Raw genomic sequence first — 17,843 nt, 5'->3', positions numbered from 1 at the left:
TAGTGACCATGCTTACATCAGCCTTAATGGTTGAGGAGAAGCTGGGCTCTCCCCGCAGCATATGTTGGTGTTCGTCGCATTTGAGTAGTCTGGGGGCAACCTGCAGGGGAGGCAGCTAGACACATACTCAGAACTCCAACGCATGTCTTATTGACGGTGATGAGATGGTGGAAGGGGAGCCTCAAGGTGTCGTGGCCCAAGAGCCATCTGCTGGCCTCGGCGCCGCACCTGGTTGCGCCTCCTTGCCATGGGCGCTAAGACCCGTGTGTTATTCAAAGTGATGGACGCCGATATGTGCCCAAGGTGGCCGTTGGGGGAGAGGGTTGGGAGCAGCCGTACTATCTTCTGGGGACTGATCACCAGGACAGGAGCCGCTGGAGGCCTCAGATGGGCCACTGTGGTTGGGGTGTGGCGTGCACGTGCAGAGTACATGAGCGATCAGCCCCAGTAAATGCTCTTCCCTGTTCTGCAGGCAAAAACAGAGCACAATAGCCGGGAGCACTTGCGGACTGGTGGTGGGCACGCTGTGCTGAAGCACGTAACCACCTATGAGGAGCAGGCCATGGAGTTGGGGAGGAGGCAGGAAGCCAGGTTGGCAGGTGTCGGCGAGGCTGGGGTGCAGCGGCCAGGTATTTGAGGGCCATAGTCCCATCCACTCTGTCTGCCCACCATCCAAAGCACTGATGATTGCTGCAATCGTTAATGCAGCAACACTGCTCATTCACAGACTGATACAGTCAGACGTGTGGGTCATACACAAAGGCCCCTCGGCCCCTTGAGGATGTGCGTCTCTAGCACCTTCCAAAGTTGCCTTATCCCATTTGTGACCACTATCCCCATGGCCTAACATGCCATGGCATCGCTGCTGCACATCCAAAGACTTATTGCATCTTAGGAGGGTTTGTACCTCCACCATCCTTTCAGCCAGTGCGTCCCACATTACTATGTCCAAAAGGTCCTCAGCACCTCACCTGTCAACCTCATGGCACTCAACTTAAATAAATGCCACCACGTTAGTCATCCCTGCACCAAGGGGAAATGTTGCCTTCTGTCCACCCGTTCTATGCCCTTCATAACGGTATGAAAGTCAATAATGTGACCTGTCAATCTCCTGTGCTCCACGGCAAATGTCGCAAGCGTTTGCAATGTTTCCTCATCACTGCAACTCTCCAGGCCAGCATGCATCCAGGTCAGGTATCTCTGCACTCTCCCCACTCCAATGCCATCCCTCCCATGAAGCGCAGGTCACAACTGAACGCAGAAGTGTAGCTTGGCCTCGACAGCGTTTTCTACACTTGAAACATGACCTCCCTTTTCCTACATTCTATTCCTCGGCTAATAAAGGCAAGTCTGGCTTTGGCCTTGTTAAACGCCTTATGTTCCTGTTCTGTTACCTTAACGGGTCTGCCCAGCAAGGTCCCTGTAATCGTCGTGACTTCCCACGGTCCTACCATTACTCATGTATTCCCGTACCTTGTTTCTCTTGCCCAAGTGCTTAACCGCACACTTATCCAAATAGCATTCCATGTGGCATTCCTTAGGCCATCTGACCAGCCTGTCTGTATGAGCGTGTAATGTTTGGGCCTCCTCTTGACTATTTTCCATCCCACCAATGTTCGTCTCCTTAGGTTCTTGAAGGTTGAGTGCATTATGAGCCTGGGGGGGAAAGGGATGAATGGTGCTACTGACTGAATGCCAACTGATCCACTGTCCTTGTTGTTAATTTCAGCATCACCACCGCATGGCCACCAGCACGAAGTCCAGAGCCCCCCCTCCACACCTGAGGGGCAACACTTGCAACTTGCATCACATCATGTCAGTGAGCCAGGCACCAGCGCAGCGACAAACACATCGGTGGGAATGTCGGCTAGTGTCCCGGGGCATAGTGGAGAGGGCACTTCATAATCGCTGGAGGAGATGGCAGGGACAGAGAGTGCTGATGGCACCAGCAGCCGGAGGACTGCGGGAGATCAGGCACATGCTGAGTCGGGCCATGATGATGTGCTTCTTGAGATGTCAGCTATGCAGCAGCTGCAGGACAAGCGGCAGGGTGTGCGGGAGCATTGGTAGGGTTACATGAGGGCGTGCTTCACTTGGTCTCTGTGGTGGAGGAGTCCAGGCAGAGTGTCAGTGATGGCATGAACCTCAGGACAGAGCTTCAGGCTTCCTCCATTGAGAGATTGGCGACTCTCATGGAGAGGGGCTTCCAGCAGATTGAGAATCATCTGATGGGGTTACGCTCTGACCTGCAAGTCCTCACAGCGCTAATGGCCACAGGTGGTCATTCCCAATGTGGGAGATGTTCTGGGCACCAAGTGTCGCCGCTCGGTGCCCAACCATCTGCGGTGAGCAGGGAGGTCCAAAGTGACCTCACGTCGGCGCAGCAGCTGCCTGTCATCGCTGCGAGCTCCTCTCAGGGCGCTCCGGATGAGGGCAGCAGCTCCTCCGCCCCTCTGCCAGTGACCGTTGCATCCGTTGAGGCTGTGACAACTGGGGACGTGCCAGTTCTGGAACTGGCCACCCCCTCCCAGGCAGGGCCAGCACAGGCTCCACGGGCCAGGGGACGCCCACCAAGGTCATCAAGGCCAACAGGACAGCAGAGTCAGCAGGATGTCTCACAAGCCACTCCGAGCGATGGGGCAGCACCTAGACATAGCACCCGCCAACGTAAGCATAAGGCACATTAGGCACTCAACAGGTTTGTCACTGGTGATTTTGTGTTGGCTCTAGATTAGGGAATGTTTCATTATCTGCGTCAGAGCGATGTTTGTTGTTTATTTTGGTGGCAATAAAGCCCACATTTCTGACCATGGCTGAGGGTGTTTCCTTTGTGCTGCATTTGTATGTTTCACAGACATCTCATGAGTGTTTGAGTGGACTTTGATGTTTCTGTACTAAGCCCTTAGTTGCAGCTGATGAGGTGGAAGATGTAGCACCTAAGTGCCACGTGTGGAAGTGCCAGTCAAGGCTGGTCCTGCAGATCCGTGTGTGTGGAGCTAGCTGAAGGTTCATTGAATTAAAGTGTCCCGGATATCCCTGCCTCCTTGGTGTAGTTGCGGGTCGGCGTGCTGCCCCTCATCATTGCCCTGTGCTTCCTCATCCTCTGAGGCACTGCTGGATTCATCATGTGCAGCCTCATCCACTGCGTCAAGGTCTTCATCGTCAACTGCATCCCCACTTTCCAGCGCAAGATCGTGCAGAGCGCAGCATGCTACCACTACCAGAGAGACACGATCTGGGGGGTACTGGAGTGCGCCCCCTGAGCAGTCCAGGCATCGGAAGCACATCTTGAGAAGACCGATGGCTCTCTCCAGCACAGCCCTTGTGGTGCTGTGGCTCCTATTGTAGCACTGCTCAGCTTCTGTTCTTGGAAGGTGGAGAGGCGTCATGAGCCACCTTCGCAGGGGATAGCCCTTGTCACCCACCAGCCAACCATCCAGCCGAGCTGGAGCACTGAAGAGCCCCGGCACCTGGGAGTGTCTGAGGATGTAGGCATCGTGGGAGCTGCCTGGGTACCTTGCACAGACTTGCAGAATCAGCATCCTGTGATCACACACTATCTGCACGTTCATAGAGTGGAATCCCTTCCTGTTGACGAAGGCACCGGGCTTACCTGCTGGCGTCTTGATGGCCACATGTCTACAGTCTATAGCACCCTGGACACGGGGGAAGCCAGAAATGGCCGCGAAGCCTCTGGCTCGCTGTGCCTGACTTGCCTGGTCGCAGCGGAAGTGGATGAAAGTCAATGCCCGTCTGAACAGAGCGTTTGTAACATGCTTGACACAAGTGTGGACAGCTGATTGGGAGACACTGCAAAGATCACCCACTGAGCCCTGAAAGGAGCCAGATGCATAGAAGTGGAGGGCAACTATGACCTTCAGAGCTGCTGGCATGGGGTGTCCACCCACACAGTTTGGGGAGATCTCAGGGCCAATCATCTGACAGATATAGTTCACTGTCTCCCTTGACAGTCTAAGCCTCCTTCGGCACTGCACCTCAGACATATTGTGGTAGCCGCTTCTCTGCCTGTATACCCTGGTAACAGGATAGTGGCATCTTCTGCGGCCCCTTCCACCTTGGACTACCTCTTGGCCCTGCGCCCCTTGTGCCTGCGCCTTGCTTCCCAAAGGTGGCTCCCCTGGAGGCTGATTGTCTACTCCTGTCCTCCTCCTTATTCTATCCCTCCCTTCCACCTCAGAGGAGCTGCCTCCAGTGCAGATGTCAGAACCCATACCCAGGCTAAATGGAGGCCTCTGGAAAGCTGTAGGCCCGATAAAGATAACTGTCTGCAGACTGGTGAGCTGAAGCTTCAAAGTACAGAGAAAGTTATTGGAAATCGATCTGAACTGCTAACAATCACACAGGCAAGTTTAAAACTCTTTCTGCAATAAATACTTCAGATAAAACATTAACAACCCCTCTGAGCCCACATATCTCGCCCGTGGATGAAGTTTGTTCAAAAGTCTGTTACCCACCTGCCCGTTGCGCCCGTGCGCGGAGGCGAAGATCGCACGGGCTCCTCAAAATCGGCATCAATTGCCGAGTTAAGGGCCTTAATAAGGCCTTTAATTAATGGCGGGCACGCGTCGCGCTTTATCGCCCGCCCACCCAGCTAAATATCGCGATGCCACATGCTGACATTGGGATGCTTGCCCGACGACAGCGCGCAACATTTTAAGTGCTGACGTGCGGGCTCCACCACCCGCACGTCATCTATAAAATTCTGACCTTGAACGGCTGGTTGCATTTTCTGGCCCCGTCCCTGCAATGACAGGGCCGTAAAATTACACGGACTGTCCCAGAGTGTTATTTTCAAAGTGAAAGCTGTCAAATTTACATTTGAGTGCATCAGTGTTAACGGCTTCCTCCATCTCTTTAGCAAACCTCTTCAATCGATTGACCACTCTCTCACAAAAATATTGAGCTGCACCTTAACTCCCAAAAGTCAGAGTTATGTCAGAAGTTAAAATGCAGAAACTCCAGTGGTAGGATGTTATACGAGCAGGGTTTTATGATCCCACCAAAGTCAGTGGATGTTTGAATGCTTCACCGCATTTTAGGGGCAGCCCCCTCTACAACGGGGTTGTAAAATTCCACCCTGGAAAAAGAACAAAGGCACCTCAAGTGCAAGCAGTCCGGGTTTTAACAGAGCAGGAAGGGGGAGGGAAACAAATCAATTATGGGAAGCAGGTTGGTTATTTACACATTATGATGAGGTTGTCCCTTTGTTTGAGAAGTCATTCTATTTTTCTCCACAGGCATTCAGATTTCTCAGGCCCTGGGAAGCTCAGTGGCTTACAGGACGCTAGAGGGCTGAATCGATGAGGGAAGTGCCTTCATAATACTGTGGGTTCAGGATGAGCAGGAGGAATGCTTTCTCTATGACCAACTAGCTCCCAGTATCCCATCCCCTCCCCATCACTCGGGAGCTGTCTACTCTCTCCCCCTCTACCAGTTAACACACCAACCACCACTGGATCCCTCCCAAATCATTAGAACACCTCACCCCACTCACGATGCAGACTGGCATTCAGCTCCCATGACGATGATTTGGACCTCCATCCCCGCACCACCACCTCTGCCCCAGTGATTGGGACAACCCCCAAATCTCTCCCATTCTCACAGCATGCCTACCTGCCTTCTTGGCTTTGGCCTTGTAAAGCCAGCTTCCCCCAAGGGGTTTCCAGCCTGTCAATCAGCTCATCAGTGAATGAGAGCCTCACAGAAAAGAACTTAAATCAGCCCTGCAGTTCAATTCTGCAGAGCATATCGGGAACCATTATTTTGGGTTCCCAGACCTCACAACAATTCAACCAACCTACCATGCCCAGAAAGAACTCACCTCTAGGCTCCAATCCAAGCCATTGTTTCAGCAGATTAGTTTTGAATTTACCTTTCTCCATGTGTCGGCAACATTCTCTGGTTCTACTGTTCTGGACAAGTGAAACAGGTTTTCATGATCCATATCAGTTGTAATTCAATTATTCCATTCATTCAATCATTCTGGTTGTTTTTTCCCTATATCCTTTCAATAGCTGCATTTTTTTTGTACTGTGGTGATTAGAACAGTACGCAATATTTTAAGTGCAGTTACACCAATGATTTATAAATTGGCAGGATTACCGTACTGTTTCAGCTCACTATTGATCTTTAAATACATCCCTGTATTCGATTTGCTTTACAATGCCACAATAGATTGTTGTGCTAGCTTCAATTTGTCAATCTGAATCCCCATATCTTTGTTTTCCTGCGCACATTATTTACTTTCCATTCAAATAATAGACATTTCTGGGAATTTTCGTTCCTTTGTGAGGCACTTTGCATTTCCCTACTTTGACTTTTATCTGCCACCTGTCTGCCCAATTCTCAAGTTTGTTCAAATCCTCCTATAGTTTACCCTGATCACCTTTGCAGTATACAACGATCATTGGCTTTGTATCACCTACAAGTTATGCCACTGTGCTTTTGACTCCGTGTTCCAGATTGTTTATGAAGATATTAAACAAAAAAGGTCCCAAATAGACATCTGTGGGATCCCAGAAGTAACAATCTGTTAGGTTGATGACAGTTCTTGTGCCACTACCCTCTGGGTCCTATTGATCAACCAATTACATACATTTTGGAATATATTTCCACTGATTCCCACTTTCTTTATTTTGAGTACCTTACCAGAATGACTGGGCTAAAGCCTTATTGAAATCCAAGTTCACCACATCCTATAAAACTCCTTTGTTACATCTTCAAAGGAAACCACTAAGTTACAATAACAAGACCCCCTCCCCCCCCACAACTACTTCCTTGGCCATATTTAGGAACATAGGAAAACAGGACTTAGGTGCAGGAGTAGGCCATTCGGCCCTTCGAGCCTGCTCCGCCATTCAATAAGATCATGGCTGATCCAGTTGTTGTCTCAACTCGACTTTGCCATCTGCTCCCCATAACATTGACTCCCTTGTCAATCAAAAAAAATCTGTCTAACTCTGCTTTGAATAAATTCAATTACCCAGTCCCCATTGCTTTCTGGGGAAGAGAATTTCACATACTAATGACACTTTGAAAGAGAAAAATTCTCCTCATCTCTGTTTCAAACAGTAGACCTCTTATTCTTAAACTCTGTCTGCTGGTTCTAGTTTCTCCCTCAAATGCACTATGATCTTATCTTTATTAATGTTTTCCATAACTTTAGCCACAATGGGCACCAAGCTCACTGCTCTGTAGTTTCCTTGCTCACTTTTGCCACACTTTTTAAAAATGGGAGCAACATCTACCTTTTGCCAGTGGTCAGGCATTTCTCTAGTATTCAGTAATTTCTGGAAGACCTGTGCCAGAGCCCCAGCAATTTCCTTTCTTTATTTTCTAAAGGATCCTCAGATACATCTTGTCAGGGCCCTGAGATTTATTCAACTTAAATGTGCACACCTGTATAGCAACCATACTGGTAGTAAAATGAATAGTGTTAGATCTTACCTTTACAGTACCCTCCAGCTCCCTTTCCTCATTAAATAAGCTGCCTGCCTCTCCATTGGTGAGGCCATCATAAGTCACTCACATACATTCTGTTCATTGTTAAATTAATTATTATAATTGTACAAAAATGGACTTGCAGTGAAATCAATATTGAGTAACGCTATGATACAATACAAGCATATCTATTGATTATATGACTGATAAATATTCTGGCATCATATATTGCAAAAATATTCCAGATTATTTAATCTCTTATATACATTACATTTTGCAGATAATAAAATATGCCTTAAAGTGGTTACAGGACAGTGGTATAATTTTGGCTAAGCTTTATTCTCATGGTTCAGGAGCCCCTCAGATCTATTACTCCATTTTAATCATTCTCTGCACATTGTATTAATCTGTTGAAGATTGAATGCAGAGCTGCTAATAAAGTAATGCAGTACACTTTGAGTCATTTCCAAAAAATATAATTGATCAAAAGGAAACAGTTAAAGGATGGGACTATGTAATTAAATTTGATTGTAAGACTCATTATAATAGTATTCCCCATCCCACCTTTGCTAATAAGTGGGCTTATTAAAATAGGAGATATAAGGAAGGGGGCATTATAATTGCTTTCCTGATTGACCAAAAAAAGGTAAAATGATAAAGGCCCATCAATGTATGTTTTGGCCTGAGAAATTAAAGTTTTAATTAAATACTCTGGACTACATTTTATCAATGCATCTTTTGTTGGTACTAACAACAGTGTAAAAGAGTGCAGGTTTTAGTTGCCATGCTGAAGAGATATGGCTGTAAACAAAGCTGGAAGTTTAAGCGTTTTGACTTGTTTCTGTCTCTTTCATATTTGAGTTCCAAAGTACAGTGAAACTTTTCCAGTCTTGAGCTTCTGCCAGCATGGATTACATAATATAAATATTATGGATTGTGGCGCTATTGTTATGTTACAGTGGATCTGATGTTTTGAACTAGACAAGCATTATTGACCTATGGCTATTAGAAAAATTAAGTGCACTGCAGCATAAAATTATTATATTGCATATGATATTTGTTATTTTTCAACCTTTCCTTCTGAAAGCCACCAAATTTCAATTACCATTCCTGAATGAAAGGATGGATACCTGTCCAGTTCTCAAACTTTACTCATGTTATTTTGTCAACTGGTTAGAAATACCTGTGGTGCCTTTGTTTCCTAACCTCTCTTCTATACACCACCTCTCCCTCCCCCACCCATATAGAAATGCTTCTGTTCCATTTGGTATCTCCAAAAATTCATTGACTCTCTCCAAAAAGTTAGAGGCTGCATTTTTAATGCAGGATGTCCCTAAGGGCTTCACAGTTAATGGAGCACTTTTAAAGTGTAGACACTGTAATGTAGGGAAAGTACAATGAAGACAGCTCAAATTGTTAAATGCCCAATTCAACTTTATTAGTTATGTTGGTTGAGGGATAAATATTAATCTGACTAACATTAATCTCTCATTCCCACTGCTCTCCTTCGAATAGTGCCCATGAGAACTTTTACATCTGCCCAAGAGGGTAGATGGGATCTCAGTTTAACTTTCTCACCCAGAAGAAGGTTCCCAGGAGTTTCCGCTTGATTGCGCTTTTTTTCAGCACATTACACCTGATATCAGCATAACTAGTGCAAAAGATAGCGGAATTTTAAGTGCAAATTGCTTTTGGTGCAAATCAAGTTCCTGCGATGTTTTGTGCTAGCTTTAAAAATATTGTGCTCGAAGCAAACATCACTCACAAAGCTGGTCACGCACCTAGGCTGAAGTAGTCACCATTGGGAGTTTCCGCTAATTGCTCTGGTTTGCAGGCCTTCTATGAGACTCCAAAATTAAACTAGATCTTTTGGGTGCATGGACATTAATACATTTGTTTTCGGTGGTTTTGAGTGAGTTTTAAACAAGATTACTAAGAATCTGAGAAAGTTTCACTGTATCCTGATTTAACCAGAATATTTTTTGCATAATATTTAAAATACATTTTCTGTAAATTAAAATCAGGTCATTCACAGATAGTGGATTGACACTGTGATTTAAAATGCTTATCTTTTATGATAAACCCATTTTCAACAATATTAACTATGGACACTAATACATTTTGAAAGGTTTTCAATTTTTTTTAAACAAAACTAAGGAGTTGACTCGTATAACACAATTTTACTAAGAAATAGATTTACATATTTTATAAAATCATTTTCAGTATGTCATCATTTTAATCAAGGATGTTAAAATGCATATCTTTTTGGGAAAAACCCATTTTTAGCTGTAATAAAAATGAAAGTGCTGCTGGTACTAAGCAGGCCTGGCAGCATTTGTGGAGAGAAAAATAGGGTTAATATTTCAGGTTGATAACCTTTTTATCAGAACATTGCGAAATTCTAGTGAAAATATTCAAGCCTAAATTAGGAAATGTATACCATTACTATTATTTAACTAGTTTGGAATGTTAACCATCAAATACTGTGAATAGTATCATTTTAAAACTCTTTGAAATGAATCTTAACACCGTCACCCATCCACGCTTCTGACATTTTCATATCCTGTCACTGCCTCTGTTGTTTCTATAACACACACTCTTTCTTGTTCACATGGGAACCTTTTTTTTATTGTGGGTAGACTATAAATATTTCATTTTATGTCAGGTGAAGCACCTCAGAGAATAAAATCTCTCAGCACTTTATCAACAGATGTGCACTGTGTCATATTGTTTTGGAATGTATGTCAACAATATTGTATCTCCAATGAAATGATATAATATGCTTTTATAATGTATGTATACACTAGATTTCAACATTGCTGGGAATCAACTGCAAATAATCCTCTTGGTAATAATGTCACAGGCTAGTTAATCTGGGAATGTTACCCTGTACTACCCTTAACAATCAGTATACCACACAAGATCAAGTATTTCAGAAACAACATTAATAAACAAATAGAATAAACAAATAGAAACTAGTACAAGTTACAAATATAATGACATCAAAAATGCTGAATGAACATATGAAACAATGGATAAAGGGAAATAATTATAAGTCCTACTTTTGATTTAAAGACTTTCCACATATAGTTTATGATATCCACAGAATCTCAGTGTGAGATTATAATTATTCATTATTCTATTCCAATATCTAAATCAAGGAAGAGTAAATTACATTTTTCAGTATATTATAGCAACTAGATGAGATTTTAATTGGAATATAGCCTTGCGTGGGTCCAAGTGGAATCATTATAATCTCAGTTGCATTGCTTCTTTTCAGGAAAAACAGCATTTATAATTGTACTGACTGTTATTCTTAGTATATGAAATTATCACTTGATAAATTTGCTATGATCCAAAATCCTGTGTATATGTCATGACATATCAACTATGAAGAGTATGTTGTTTTATTATTGAACTGAATCTTTCCCTGATTATGCTTCTATGAAGTGCCTAGGGACATTTTACTGTGTTGAAGATGCTTTTTGGATGCCAGTTGTTGTTGGCCATTTCTGTAGCTGTTGACAGTAAAAACAGGGACACAATTAAACTATGTACCCCACAGTTTAAATTATAAACTATCAAAAATAGCGGCTATGTGGAAATGATGTTTGCTTTAGCTTAAGGTTACAATGATAGTTATATGCCTTTCAAGCATTATTCTCACATTCTATTATTTAACAAGCTTCAGTATATAAAGAACATAAGAAAATTGGTACAGTAGTATAATGGTTATGTTACTGGGCTAGTCAAACAGACCCATGGACTGATAATTTGAATTAGTTTAAAAAAATCTGGATATTAAAAAAGATTGACCACAAAGCTTCAGAATGCCATAAAAATCATTAATAGGTTTTTGGGAAGGAAACTTGTCATTTTACCCAGTTTGGCAGGTGCGTGGCTCCAGTCTGACACCAATGTTAACTCTGAGCTGCCCTCTGAAGTGGCCTAGCAAGTCACTCAGTTGTATTAAACTTGAGCAGCTAGGGATGAGCAATAACAGTTGGTCTTGCCAGTGGCATACACATCCTGAGAATGTAAAAATGGGATAATAGAGGGTCATTTGGCCCATCAAACACCATGAGTTGCATGCATACTATCTCTATTGCGAAGGCCATCACATCTTATTTTCATTTTATTCTGTTTCTTGGATAAAATAAATAAAACATTTCACCAGTCCTAGGGCAGAATTTTGCCCTTGCTGGGCATGCGGGCCTCGCTGGCTTGGCGGCTGGCGGACAGCCGACCCCCGCCACCGAAACAGGGCCCGCCGCCATTTTGAGTGGGCGGGCCAATTAAGGCCCGCCCAGCGGCCTGCCCGACAGGAAGCACTATGCGTTTCCTGTGAGGGCGGGGGGTGGGGGGAGGAAATCCCCAGCTGTCAAAGTGCGCTCTTTCACGCATGCGCACGAAAGAGCGCACTGCTCCCTGAGACAAAGTGCTGTCTCAGGGAGATTAGTGACAGTGTACAAAAGTTAAAAAATAGAGAAATAAAAATATTATTAACATGTCCCCCTCATGTGACACTGTCACACGGGATGGGACGTGTTAATAAATATCACATTACGTTTATTAAAGTTTTTAAAAAGGAACATGAAACTTCATCCTGCCAGTGGATGAGGTTTCATGTATTATCAGAAGCCCGCTGGGGCTCCTGGCCTGCCCGCCAGCCTTAAGCTTGGTCGGGTAGGTCTTTAATTATTTTAATTACCCTGTCAATGGCCTCAATTGGCCATTGACAGGTCGGCGGGCGGACAGTTGATTTCGCTGTCCGCCCGCCTTCCTGAAAGTTGAAAGGGACCAGGATGACGTCGGGGGTTCCTCCCGACGTCATCCCGCGTCATTTTCCCCTCGGCGAGTGGACCCCGCCCCGAAATAGCCGACGTGGAAATTCAGGCCCAAGTGTAATTTATGAAACAAAAACAAAAATAGCTGGAAAAACTCAGCAGGTCTGACAGCATCTGCGGAGAGGAACACAGTCAACGTTTTGAGTCCGTATGGCTAATTTCTATTTTTTCATGGATATTGTATAGTCTTAATTAGATCTGAAAAAGTAATGAAGGTAAGGATGACATTACAGCTATTTATGTTGTTATTACATTCTTGATATTGGTGCAATGGCTAACAGGAGAGCATTCTGGAGTTACATTTTTCTAACAGATTCAAGGCTATGCATTATCTTGTATATTGTATTTTATAGCGAACAGAAGATTCCTCAAAACGGTTACAGAGCAGTAATGGAGTACAATCATTGGCTTCAATCAAGTCTAATTATCATGGGTTATTGCATTACCTAAATCCTGAAATAGATTACTACATTGTAATCATCCCTTATTATCTCTTATTTTCTCCTTATTCACAAATTATTAGCAGTTATTGAATGGCTTATGAAAACAAAAATTGCTACAAATGAGCGGCAAATCATTCAGCATCTGCAGAGGTAAAATAGTAGATGCTTCACATGTGATTCTTCAACTGTTGTGGATTTACATTTCCAGTTTATATTTCAGGCTTCTTTTTTCTTTTTTTTCTTGCCACAGCCTTCATTTCATTTAGTACATCTCAATAGCCCAACTTGAAAAATAAATAAATAATAATTGTTGCTACAATCGTATTATTCTAAATTTATTTTTGTATTCCTTTAACCCATATATAGTATTTTCATGCTCAGTAAAGACATGTCACATTCCTAACTGTTAAGATATGAACTTTATTCAATGTGGGCTCTTTGGTTGAGATTATCCCTGAAATTGGCAAAGTCCGTTAGCAGTTGTTGCACCCGCCGACTGCAATGGCGGGTTTTTGTGCCATATCATGTGCTCCCAGCTTAAGTAATTAGTAATCCACAGGGATTACGCTATATCGCTGGCGGGTGCCCTTTGATTCGCTCACCCCACCATGATTTCAGAGCTCCTTAACTCCGGGTGCCATATTAGAAGGGCAACCCCGCGTGCCCCCCCCGCACAGTGTGCACACTCTCTCAGCTGAAGAGAGCTGCAGGAAACCAATGGCATCCACAGGGCGGAAGCATGCAGCGCCCAAATTTAGTGACGCTTCATGGGAGCACCCGCTGCGATGTTCTCTACCCCCACTATGGACAGAGAACTGCAAGCAAGTTGACCAATCCAGCTTGGGAGGCAGTGACAGTGGTGATCAGTGCCAATGCCCTGCAGAAGAGGTCAGCACCAGTGCAGGAAGAAGATGAATGATCTCCTCCATTCCACTAGGGTGAGTCACCCAGCTCCACTCTCAGCTCACACACTCACAAACCCATCACGCATTCACAATGATCTCACTCGCTGCCACCTGAAGTGACATCACCACACACCCTCACATCTCCAACTGGCCTAATTTCCTCTGGAGCTTGCGTTCTAATCCTGTCCAGGGCTCCACTCGTTACCTACACACGCCAGGCATCCATGCCATCTGCACTTGCAAGCCTCTTCCTCATTTGTCTTCATGCAGGACAAGAGAGCTTACCATTAAAAAGAGAGGTCCCATACCGGCAGAAGTGTCGCCGAGATCAAAGTCTTTTTGCATTTGAGAATAGGACCATCCAACTGGCCAGCAAGAAAGTGGACATGCCTGTGTTGAAGGTGAGGTCGGCGGTGCTCATTCAAGTGAGGATCCAGCAGTGCAACATCCATCAGACAACCATGCTGTGAGTGATGTGTCCTGTTTCACAGGCCACTGCCATGCACTAATTATCTCTCTTTCGCAGTCCCCTCTGGAAAGCTGCTGAGGTTGGGCACGAGCTGAGCCTTTGACTCCAGCCCCAATGAAACCTTGTTGAGGAATCTGAGGGGAGCCACATTAAAGATCCATAACAGCGCTCACTCACACCCTCCACCAGCACCGAGACACACACCTCAGTGGGATCCAGTTCTAGAGTGGCCTCTTGGCCACAATCTGGGGAACACAGCACACTCTGATCCATAGCAGGCAGAGGCAGGAACTTCCTAGGCTGCCAGCACTCGGAGGATTGCTGGAGGCCAGAAATCTGCTGAGTGCAAGTCCAATGACGAGCCTCCGGACGTGGTCTTAAATCAGCTGCTGGAACTTCAGCGACAGTCAGGAAGGGATGTCTGCTGCATTCCTCAGATTGCAAGGCACAATGGAGGAGTCTGTCCATCATCAGTCTGAGGTGATAGCACCGGCATGCCAATGCACTGAGGTCAACACTGGGAGGATGGCAGCCGCCACGGAGACCTTGGTCCAGGACATCAGTCCTGCACTGCTACATGGGGCTGAATTTTCCCCCCATTGTGGGGGAAGTTGATGGATGGGCACGTGCAGGCGCATTTCCGATCAGCACCCCCGATCGGAGGCGCGGTGCCATTTTACATGGGCGGGCCAATTAAGGCCCACCCAGCGTGACGTCCGCACAGAAGTGCTATGCACTCCCTGTGCAGGCAGGGGTGGGGTAATCCCAAAATCGAGAGTGCACTCTTTCGTGCATGCGCACAAAAGAGTGCACTCATCTCCCTGAGGCTACGTGCTGCCTCAGGGAGATCGGCTGTAAATGTCAAAAAGATAAAAATAGAAGAATAAAATTTCCCTAACATGTCCCCTCGAGACAATGTCACATGAGTTGGGACATGTCCATAATTTTCAGAAAAACTTTATTAAAATTTTTTAAAAGCTACATGAAACCTCATCCAGCCCGTGGATGAGGTTTCATGCTTTTTCCAATTTGCGCCGGGTCTCCTGGCCTGCTCGCCAACCTTAAGGTTGGACAGGCAGGTCCTTTAATTAGTTAATAGCCTCTGTCAATGGCCTCAATTGGCCATTGACAGGTCGGCAGGCGCACAGCTGATTTCACTGCGTCCCTGCCTTCCTGAAAATTTAAATCAAGCGCAGCGACGTCGGAAGTTCCCCCCGACATCACCATGCATCATCTTGCGTGTCGGTGAGCAGGCCCCGCCCCCCTCTCACCGACACGTAAAATCCTGCCCATGAGCTGCATTCCATCGCTGAAGCCCTTGGTGGCATCCATCAGTGTCAACACGAGAGGGGGATGGGGGGTCTCGATCTCACTCCAGCTTCTCCTTCTCCTCAAGGAGTCAACCAGGGGCCTTCAGGTACCCATAGGGAGGAGGGCCAGCAGCTCTACACCCTGGGGCCATCCATCCAGGTGGCCCTGGGAGTGTCCAGCCGACCCAAATCCCCTCTTCCTGTGACCCCATCGGCTCCAGCCCGGCTGGAGGGTGCAGCTGACCCGCAGCAGGACCTTGAAAGCAGGCCAGGGCCCTCCAGGTTTCAGCCCTCCAAAGGACGGCTGCCAAGGTCATCACAGACAACAGGGTGTAGCAGTCAGCAGCCTGCCTTCACCTCTGCTGTGGATATCGGGTGAGCACCAAGATGTAGCAGCAGGGTTAGGAAAGTGGAGAAGATGTAGTTGCACAGCGTGGACACAGGTGTTAAACATTTGTACATAATGTTCATGAATATTAAATCCCAATCATTCATGTCTCCTTGTGTACGCCTCCTTCTTATGATGAGCTGTGTTAATATCAATCAGGTATGAAACCTTGGTTCCTGCACACACTAATGGCAATTTTTGGTATCCTGGGCCTCTCTTCTGTTCAGTGTGTTACCTTCTGACCACAGTGAGTGTCCCATTTCAATGTCACTCTCCAGATCAGTAATGCCTGCACCTTAATGTAAACTGTGGTTGCTGCGAGAATCTCGTACCCAAGCGTCGCAGAGCCCTGTGATGTGCTGTGTTGGTTCTGCACCATTGAGGCGGAAGTGTCCCCCTATCTCATCTGCGTTCTTGAAAGGTGAAGATGTGGTGTTGAAGGAAACAGATGATGATGCTTGCTGAAGGCTCATGTACTCTGAAACTCCATGTGCCCACTCTCTTTCAGCAGGGTCTCCATGCTACGAGCCTCATCACAGAGATTATATGTGCTACCCTCAGCCAAACAGGTGTCAGATGCTCCCAGATGCAATATGATGATTTCAGCTCAAAGTCAAAGAACCATGGCACCTAAAATTGCTGAGGCAATGGCATCCTTGTGTGCAGGCGCTGAGATGCCCAACCTTGAGCGACTGCAACACTGACCTTGTGACTATTGTGGGGAGAATGGTATCTTCACAAAATTGGTGGACAGTGATGTTCATCCCTTCGCCTTCACCCTCTAGCAGGTTATTGATGCAGCTTGCAAATGGTGATCCCTGAGGGCCACATCAGCCTTTAGACCTGCACTGGAATCGCTCAACGCTCCTTCTCACAATGTGCCGAGGACTAATGCGATGATTGAGTGTGTGATGAGCCAGAACAGGGCTCCTAATAAGCCAAGACACACACCCTTGAGGGCTCTATGTTACCTTATCATTTTGGACAATGCAAGTGCAAGTTCTGGCCACGAGGACACACTGCTTGTATGTCATATGCCTTCTTAAACAACTTGTGTACCTGTCTTGCTACCTTAAGGGACCAGTCGACATGCACACCAAGGTCCCTCTGATCCTTGTTACTTCCCACGGTCCTACCATTCATTGTGTATTCCTGGCCTTGTTTGCCCTGCCCAAGTGCATCACCTCCCACTTATCCACATTAAATTCCATTTGGCACTCATCAGCCCATCTGACCAGCCCGTCTATATCCGCCTGTAATGTAAGGCTATCTCCCTCACTATTTACCACCCCACCAATGTTCGTGTCCATTGGTTCTGGAAGGTTGAGTGCATAATGAGCCAGGGGGAAAGGGATGAAGTATGTCACTGTGTGCACGCTGACTGATCCACTGTCCTTGTTGTTCCTTTCAGCATCATCAGAGCATGGCCAGCAGGAGGAGCAGCAGAGGCCCCCTCTCACACCTGAGGGCCCTCAAGTCTCAGCAGCGTCACACCATTTCTGCGAGGCAGGCACCAGCGCAGATACTAGCACCTCGGTGGGCATTGGAACATCGGCTAGTATCCCGGGGCACAGTGGAGAGGGCACTTCACAGTCGCTGGAGGAGCTGGCAGAGACAGATAGTGCCGATGGCGCCAGCAGTCGGAGGACTGCAGGGGACCAGGCACATGCTAATTCGGTGCCTGATGATGTGCCCCTGGAGTCGTCCGCAACGCAGCAGCTGCAGGAAATGCGGCCGGATATGTGGGAGCATCTAGGTATGATACATGAGGCTATGCTTGGCTTGGTGTCCGTGGTGGAGGAGTCCACGTGGAACATCACTGATGCAATGAGCCTCATGGCAGAGCGTCATGCTTCCTCCATGGAGAGAATGACGACTCTCATGGAGAGGCGCCTCCAGGAGAACAATCTTGATGCCCATCCATCCACAGTGAGCAGGGAGGTCTGAAGCGACCTCACATCAGCGCAGCAGCTGCCTGTCGTCTCTGCGGGCTCCTCTCATGGTGCTCTGGATGAGGGCA

Source organism: Cetorhinus maximus, chromosome 2 (assembly GCF_964194155.1).
Source record: "Cetorhinus maximus chromosome 2, sCetMax3.hap1.1, whole genome shotgun sequence".
Lineage (NCBI taxonomy): Eukaryota > Metazoa > Chordata > Chondrichthyes > Lamniformes > Cetorhinidae > Cetorhinus > Cetorhinus maximus.
Note: the sequence above shows the minus strand (reverse complement) of the source record.